The following is an 8,835-nucleotide window of genomic DNA, read 5'->3' on the forward strand; positions in this document are numbered from 1 at the left end:
TGTAGCCATAGCAACACATCATAGACGTTTATTCGTCTCATGTTAAGAACAACATGCTGGACAGCTCACCGCCTCGCTGGCTGCTTGTAATGTCCCGTTGCAAAAGCAGAAACCCTAAGACAGCGTAAATTCTGTTTTTTTCCATTGTGTATGTGGAAAAAAAGACCGGCAGAAGGAGGTGGATTTCCGGTTTCCTCTTCGTCTACGCATTCTTTTCTTCTTGGTCGCTGTTTGTGACGACAGCGCCCCTAACAGGCAGAGGTTGTAGGTGTTCAGACGGTTTGGTCTGTCTGACCAAGAGAGCAGTGTGAATGCGAACCAAACCAAAGGAAAGAGCAACAATGTTGTCATTTCCGTTCCAAAACGTCACAATAGTCCCCCGGACTATCAGGTGTGAAAACGACCTCGGAGAGGTTTCCTTCTTGTACGACTGTTTGTACCGTGCTCAGGTGTGTTCGCTCCCCTCACATGTCAGATCCACTAAGAAGAGGTCGACATCTGTTTCTGTTCTGTGTGGACGATAAACTCATCCAGCTACTTTGGATGTTTTTATTATTTCAGAGACTCCAACAACAACCCTCTTCATTCTTCCACCTCTACCTAGAGCTCAGAGGAGCAGATGGACCCCTGCTGTGAGGAAACGATGGTTTCTGAAGAGACGGGAGACGTTTAGAGTCGACTTCATACATCTCTCTGATGAGGACCCTGTAATCCAGCATTCTGGTGTCATTACAGTTTTTCTCCATTGGTTTGCTCATTTCTTAAAACAGACCGGACGTTCAACACTCTTGGTGCTTTTGCCAAAATAACCTGGATGGTTCAGCACAACACCACGGTTCACCTGCAAAGCTCATATCTCTCCCAAAACTGTTCACTCATGCTTCAAAACTAAATTCTATTCTCATATAAAGAGTCAGTGCCCCCAAAATGCATTGTCCCTTTGGTACTGTGTAAGCACTGCAAGTCAGTATGTTTTGATGTTTGTCACTATGGCAGATGACCTTTGAAATAATAATAACTTTATTTATATAACACTTTTAAAAACAGTTTTTTACAAAGTGCTTTACTCACAGCAAAGCAAAAACTTAAGGAAAAATAAACATCAACAATCAGGGCAGAATAGGAGCTCTGTAAAATCAAGCAGGAAGGGAAAAACATAATGTGAACACAGTGGAAAAATAACAAATGAACATGACAAAAGTAGATCTCAAATGGCAGTTTCAGTAGAAGATTTTCAAATCTAAAATATATTAAGTGGAGTCAGTGAAAAATTATGATACCTATGATAATATTCCGAAAGATATCGTAGGATATGGTAGAAGGAGAGTTAAATACATATATTCAAACAAACAATCAAACAAATACATGAAGATGATGATGACGACATCACATCAGTGGGGATAAAATAATGGTGAGATTCAAGACAGAAATGTAATAGAAAGAGGACAGGTGAGTGAGATTTAGGTAGGTAAACACGAGATAATGAAGTAGATGAACATGAGAGAGGAAAGAAGTTCTACAAATATTAAGAGTAGCAGTGTAAATAAAAGAGAGGTGATAAAATAGATACATAGAAGGGACATCACATAAAAGCAAGTCTGTAAATGTGAGTTTTAAGGAGTGATTTAAAAGATGTCACCAAATCTGCCAGCCTCATCTCCTCGGGGAGGTCATTCCAAAGTCGAGGAGCCCTGACAGAGAAAGCCCTGTCTCCTTTAGATTTCAGCCTCGACTTTGGATCGACCAGGAAGCCCCCGCCCGAGGATCTAAGGCTGCGCAGTGGCTCATAGAGGGTCAGCATTTCAGAAATGTAACCTGCTAGACCCATACGAGCTTTAAAAGTGATGAGTAAAATCTTAAAATCAACTCTAAAAGTAACAGGAAGCCAGTGGAGGGAAGCGAGGATAGGGCTAATGGGATGTTGTCTGTTAAAACCAGTTAAAAGCCTAGCTGCTGTGTTCTGGACTAGTTGGAGGCAGGAGAGTGATTTATTTGTAATACCAGAAAGGAGTGAGTTGCAGTAGTCCAGACGAGAGAAGATGAATGAATGGATAACTTTTTCAAGGTCAGCAGGGGGCAGTATGGATTTAATTTTGGATCTGGATCTGATTTGGATGAAGCAGGACTGGACTATTTTCTTGATGTGTGGTTCGAAAGTGAGGTTAGAATCAAAAGTAACTCCTAAATTTCTTGCAGCCGGTGTGATGTTGGAAGACAGTGGACCAAGAAAACTACTAATCAGGCCGGTGTTTGGATTTGGGTGATTGAAGAGTATGATTTCTGACTTTGATTCATTTAACTGTAAAAAGTTTTGTGCCATCCAACATTTTATATCACTGAAACAGTTAAAAACAGCAGCTAGGCTAGTAAAATCACCAGGTCTCAGCGGGAGGTTTAAAATGGAAGGACAGATTATGATTCTGAATGATAAAACCTAAAGGAAGCATATAAATACAAAATAAAAGTGGGCCTAAAATAGAACCTTGCGGTACACCACAGGTAATAGGAGAGGTGGAAGATGAGTGGTTACCATGGTGACCGCAAAGGTTCTGTGTAAAAGATAGAAATAAAACCAAGTAAGTGCAGAGCCCTTGACACCAACCCAGGTCTCGAGGCGTTCTATTAAAATGGCGTGATCAACAGTGTCAAATGCCGCACTCAAGCCTAAAAGAGTTAAAATTGCGCTCTTTGAGGAGGCCGGTCTCTGTACTATGTTGTGCTCTAAAACCTGATTGAAATTTCTCAAAGATGTTGTTATCATTTATAAAAGCTAAAATCTGGTTTAAAACTACTTTTTCTAAAACTTTGGATAAAAATGGGAGTTTAGAAATTGGTCTAAAATTATTAAGATCAGAGGGGTTAGGATGTGGTTTCTTTAAAAGCGGTTGGACCACAGCGTGTTTAAAAGCAGAAGGAAAATGGCCAGTTAAAAGTGAGCTATTAATAATGGATAACATACTGGGCCCAACCGTGTTAAAAACGTCTTTGAGAAGTTTAGTGGGTACAGTGTCAAGACTGCATGTAGTTGGGTTCATGTGTGATAAAATATCTGATAAAATTGGCATAGAAATTGGGCTAAAACTATCAAAGAAGGCATCAGTGTGTCTGTGAGGGAGTAAAACAGTACCTGGGGTAGTAATCTGTTGCCTCATATTGTTAATTTTATTTGTAAAAAATGTTAAGAAGGACTCACATGTTTGATGTGAGGCATCGTTAAAATAACAGGGAGGGGTTGGTGACGGGATCTAAAACTTAAATGAAACTCTGGGATTAGAATAGTTGGATAAAATCAGGTTGGAATAAAAGGTTGCTCTCGCTTCTTTGACCACTTTTTGATAATTTTTCATAGCATCTTTCCAAATGTCATAAGATACATGCAAGCCAGTTTTTTCCATTGTCTTTCTTTACGTCCGCAGTCTCTTTTTAACTCTTTTGTTCTGTTTAGCCAGGGCTGCAGTGTCTTAGAGGACTTTTCTGTTTTGTATGGAGCGATGGAGTCTAAAGAAGCCTTACAGATATTAAAATTGGAAACCAGCTCCTCTGTATTGAAGTTTGGGCTAAAAGCAGTTAAAGCAGCAGCGGTAAAACGTTCAGAAAAGTTGGTGGCAGAGGTAGGGGTAAAAACACAGCGAGAGATAGGTGCACTTTTAGGATCAAAACCACACTAAATAAAACCAGTTTATGATCTGACACACAGATATCCTTAGTAAAGTTAAAAAGGGCTGAGACCGTGGTGTAAAACCAAGTCAAGGGTGTGTCCTTTTGAATGGGTAGGGACTTAAACAGACTGTATGAGGTTAAAAGCCTCCAGGGTGTCAATAAAATCAGATCTAAAAGCCTGAGGACAGCAGACATGAATGTTAAACTCCCCTAAAATTAAGACCTTATCATACTTGGACATAAAATGAGAATTCCTGGATAAAATGACAGTTTTGTTTAGGTGGTCTGTATATTATTAAAATTAAAACTGAGATTTTGGAGTGCACAATAAAACCAAGGTGTTCGAAAGATGAAAAAGGATTATGGGAAATAGGTAGGCATTTAAAATCTTTATGTAAATAATGGCAAACCCCCCCCCCCGATAATCTGGGTTGATGTAGATGATTAAAATCCGGGGGGGGGGTTGCCTCAATGAGTGTGCTAAAATCTCTCTGAGTGTCCCATGTTTAGATAAAATTTATTTTTATTATTATTATTATTATTATGTTTCTGTTAAAACTAAAAAATCCAACTTATTGAAAGAAATAAAACCATGGCATAAAAACAGTTTGTTATTAAGCGATCTGATGTTTAAATGACCAAAGTCCACCTCTCAGTCTCAGCCCAGTCCTTCACTCACAATGGTTAGTGCTAGTTTTTTTTGTCTAGCTTACAGAATACAGTTGTGTATAAAACTGAAAAAAATTAAAAAAAAAAAAAAAGGATTTCACAGTAAGTGTAGCCTCCGAGGTTCGACATCACACATTGCACTCATACTGCCAAGGAAATTGTAACTTTTTATTCACACACATTACTGTAAGTAACTTCCATACATCAGAGTAAAAAGGATGTAAGCAGCATAACATTCTGAAATATAAACACATAAACAAGAACAAGGAAAATGATATGTATGTAAAGCTGGAGTTACACAGCTAACCCTTCTTCACTGGCCGCCGTCCTCACCCTCCCTCTCCTGGCCGTCCACACACTGCTGTCTGTCTGGCCACAGATTTTCACCCACATCCCAGCGTATATTCTCCCTTGTGATGCAACGAGGGAAGAAACGGCGTGAATGTTGCAACCGCCCCCTACACTGATCACCTGTAATGTCTTCACACACAGGGTCCTTTGCTTTGAGCAGGACCTCTGATTTTGAGCCTAATGCTCACACACTCTCCACCTCCAAGCAGAGAAAAGCTCCTCAGTGAGACTGAGGAAAGTAGAGTAAGGTGGCAGGAACACCATGACCATCCTTGGATGAGTAGTGAACCAGAGACCTGAATGGTATTCAGGGTTTACAGAAAGCTCTTAACTAATGACAGTTGAACAGACTGTTGTGCATGTGATGACTTGTATGATGAAATGATGCTGACATGTTTTGGAGAGAACAACCATTAGACTGAAAAGTCAACCATCAGTTTGGATCAACAGGATCTATTCACTTGGAAATTGTGCTAAATGCAGGCTACCTGTACTTAATCATTTGCAAAGATGTACTGAGACACTGAGACATGTACGGAAACATTTGCAACTTGATGACATGAAGGAGAAATTCAATTCTGTTGTGAAAAATTACCAAGTGGTTTGGAGGTTTGTCCATGTTATTTTGAGAATGTAATTTCTGTTTAAAGAAATGAGCCAAACCAATGGAGAAAAACTGTAAATGACTTTCCTGAAGCTGAAAGAACAGTATGACGGCTATTTGCTCCTTCATTGAGGTTAAACATTTATCCTAAGGTGATTTAACAGAGTAGGACATGTCTGAAATCTGCCCCAACAACAGGCAGGTTTATTTTTCTATGTGGTTTTAAGTTTGTTTGTTTTTTCTCTATTGTTCTATGGCAGTGGAAGGTATGCAAAGGTTATCCACTTTATAAAAAAAAAAAAATGCGACTGGCAGAGGTGTGAAGAGCTTCTTCTTTTTGTAAACATGATAAACATAATGGAGACAAGTCGAGGTGAAACCATAAGAGACCTTTTGGTGAACTTCTGAGCACAGCAGGGGGGGTTTTGCTTTGGGTAAACTCTTTTACCTTGGCAGGTGACCTTTGGGATGAACTTTGAGTTCCTGTCAACTATAGTGACCTTCTAAACTCTAAACTTAGATTCAGTGTAAGGGTTTCCCCTAAAGTCCAGGTTCTAAGATGACTTTTCCTGGAAGTCACAGTACAGATGGAGACCTAGCGTGCCTTATCAGAAGGCCTCAAATTTCCTGTTGGGGCTCTCGTGCAGAGTCTAACCATAGGTTCTGATTGGCGTGTACCTGTTCTTTGGTCCTGAGATCTTCTGTGGGCGATCGGTGATAACTCCTATCAGTGAACAAACCAGTTAAGGGTCGTTGCTACTTGTGAGTGGAAAGGAAACCCCTCTACAAAAGAGGGCATGAATAGAAGCTAACAAGTACTACCCAAGGGCTCTTAAAGTCAGGGAGGCTCATGCTGGTATTTTGCTCTCATCAGATCAGATCAGAATAGACGGTCTCTGTGGTCCAGGATGGAGAACTAAATTTAACCAAGAGCTATCTTTTGTGGTTTCAACCCGTGAGTTTTTAACCATTTTGAATTTTTGGTACTTAGATTCTAATGTTGAACCAATATGTTTGTTTTTGCTTTAAATGGACTTTTAAATCCTTTTTCATTCATGTAATCATTTAAATTTTCATAAAATCCATTTCTCTTTGCTGTTGATGCCTGTACTCCTCAGTGAAATTTACTGAGTCTAATCAACTCAGGTTTATTTTTGAATTTTTTGAGTATTTTTTGGTACATATTTTTGCTAAAGCTTTGTCAAAATAAAAAAGGGTTTTAAACCCCAATTTTAGTTCTTGGTTGGATTTTGTCAACAAAACTTCTGGATTAACCTTACACACTTTTGAGGATTTCATTTATTTCTGGTTTTGTGGAATTATTGTGACATAAATTCATCCCAGAAGGTTTTTCTTCTGACTGCACAAGGCCCCCATAGGTGAGTCTCAGTCCACACGGCTTCTGTCTCTGTTCTTTCTAAAACACAGCAGGCTCATTCTTACACACACCAGGGAGGGGCTCAGAGATGTGGAGTTATGATGAAGCTCAGAGATCTTTCTGCCTCGGTGCAGGAAACCACGAACCCTAACGCTACAGCAGATACGAGTGAGGAGCTGCACATTAAAGTCAGACAGGATTAAAACACTCCTAACTTTTCAGTACTCACTATTTTATCCTGGATCTCATTTCAGCTTTGTGGTCGAGTGTACTCAGATCCTGGTCCTGGTCCTGGTCCTAGTGTCTGGTCTGGTCTTTTTAAAGGATTCTTCAGACAGTAAAGAAATTCTCCTGGTCTGGGTCACCAGTTCTCTCCCCTGCTGTTAAATTTCAGCTTTTCTCTCCTGAGTCTGGATCCAGTCATGTCTGGATGTAAAATTAAGGTTTTATTGGGTCTTTCCTCATGTTTGCTCTAATTATCCTGTCTCTCCTTTTAGATGGTCTCTTCCTGCCCATCCTTACCTGTCTCCTGTGATTACCTCAGGTGTCTCACCTGTGCGTTTCATCTCCCTTTACCCAGATTTATTTTCCCGTCTCTTCCTTCCCTGCCAGTTCGTCTCATCCTTCGTGTTTCCTAGTTATGATTTTGACCGTTTTTCTGTATTTCTGACCATTTTCCCCACAGTCTCCTGGATATTTCTACCTGTGTTTGATCTCTGAGTTCTGAACGTTTGCCTGGTTAAACAGTCTAAACTCTGCCTGCTGTTTTCTCAGTCTTGTATTTGAGTCTTTTGTTTGGTTCAGGATGTCATGCCCTGATATAAAAACCTCCAAACAACACTGAACCACTGAAAATATTTACTGGTATGGACCTCACTGACTCCTGTATCGACTCCAGCTTTGGGCCCCTTGGAGCAGGAGGCCTCAGGTGATGGTCTACCTGTGCCTGATGGGAAACCCACCTACGCACATGTAAACGTTTCTGAATCCTGGAAGCAGCCTCTCTAATCTTTACTGTAAATTAAAAAAACCCTCAAAGATATCAGAGATCATTTAGCTGGTACTACAGCCTGCAGGGGCTGGTGGAGGTGGAGAACCTCATTGTAGAACATGTTTATGTCTGAAGAGGATCTGAGTCGGATTTTAAAACTCAAACAGATCAGACAGATTCACGCCGCTGCTGCACGGCGAGGCCACGCCCACTGACAAACATGCATACTCTAGCTGAGACCTGTGAGGGATCTGACCCCTCTAGTCCAGACTGACACAACTGATCTGTGCATGGACACGACTGTAGATCCAGTTTCTACGGTCCATGTTTGATAAACAAGGACCAGTTTGACTCAAGACTTTACTCAGAGGCTGGTGGTCACCCAGGGCAACCAGTGGACCAATCACAGGGATGGAGGTCTGTCATTAAGCTGTGGCTGCATTTTAAAGGAGGTCTCTGTAGGTCCAGCAGGTCTCATCAGTGGCCCAGATCTGCATCAGAACAAGGTGATGAGTCTGACTGTTATACGGATCTGTGGGCATGGAGCTGGATCCGGTCCAGGGTCAGCTGCTTTTTTTTCTTTAACAAACTTTATTGAAATTATGTGAGTTACAAAACAAACGTGTCAATATCGACATTTTGACCATTACAAGGATGAGAATACGTCTGCTGATGAGAAATTCATCAATATTAACATACAACACAGACAGGTAAGAATAAAAAAACTAATAATAATAATAATATGATAAATATATATAGCAGAATCCAGTGTGGTAAGACAAGGTGTGTAGAATATCACCTAAATGTCCTAGGGATGTTGGCCTGTTCTTTATTATCGTCCGTTTCAGAGGAAAGTCTTTCAGGATGTTGAGAGCTTTTGTGTTTTAGCTCCTTTCTGTAGTTTCAAAGATTTTAGGTTTAGTTTAAACTCATTCAAGAAGACACAATTTTGTGGTGACTTCAAAACCTGACTCTTGTGAATGTAGAATTTAGCAAGACCTAAAATGACATTAAGCAGAGTTCATCATTCTAAGAATAAGTAAGAATAAAGCAAAGGTTAAATCATCTGTGGAGAGGGAAATGGTCAAATCTTCTGTTTGTGAATATCTAACTGAAATGTACGTACAACACTGCATGAAAAGAAAACGTGGTCTGCAGTTTCACAGATTATCATCAATGTTG

General features: G+C 40.2%; 1 protein-coding gene across 1 annotated transcript in view; it reads left to right on the top strand.

The window, feature by feature from the left end:
• LOC121503978 (transient receptor potential cation channel subfamily M member 4-like) overlaps positions 1 to 6,452 on the top strand; it is a 65,633-nt gene extending 59,181 nt beyond the window's left edge. Inside the window, exon 20 of the mRNA XM_041778591.1 lies at positions 562 to 6,452. The gene's annotated coding sequence lies outside the window, so the exon portion shown is untranslated. The remainder of the gene's footprint in view (positions 1 to 561) is intronic.
• Positions 6,453 to 8,835: the final 2,383 nt, after the last annotated feature.

This window comes from Cheilinus undulatus, linkage group 21, assembly GCF_018320785.1.
Source record: "Cheilinus undulatus linkage group 21, ASM1832078v1, whole genome shotgun sequence".
Classification (NCBI taxonomy): domain Eukaryota; kingdom Metazoa; phylum Chordata; class Actinopteri; order Labriformes; family Labridae; genus Cheilinus; species Cheilinus undulatus.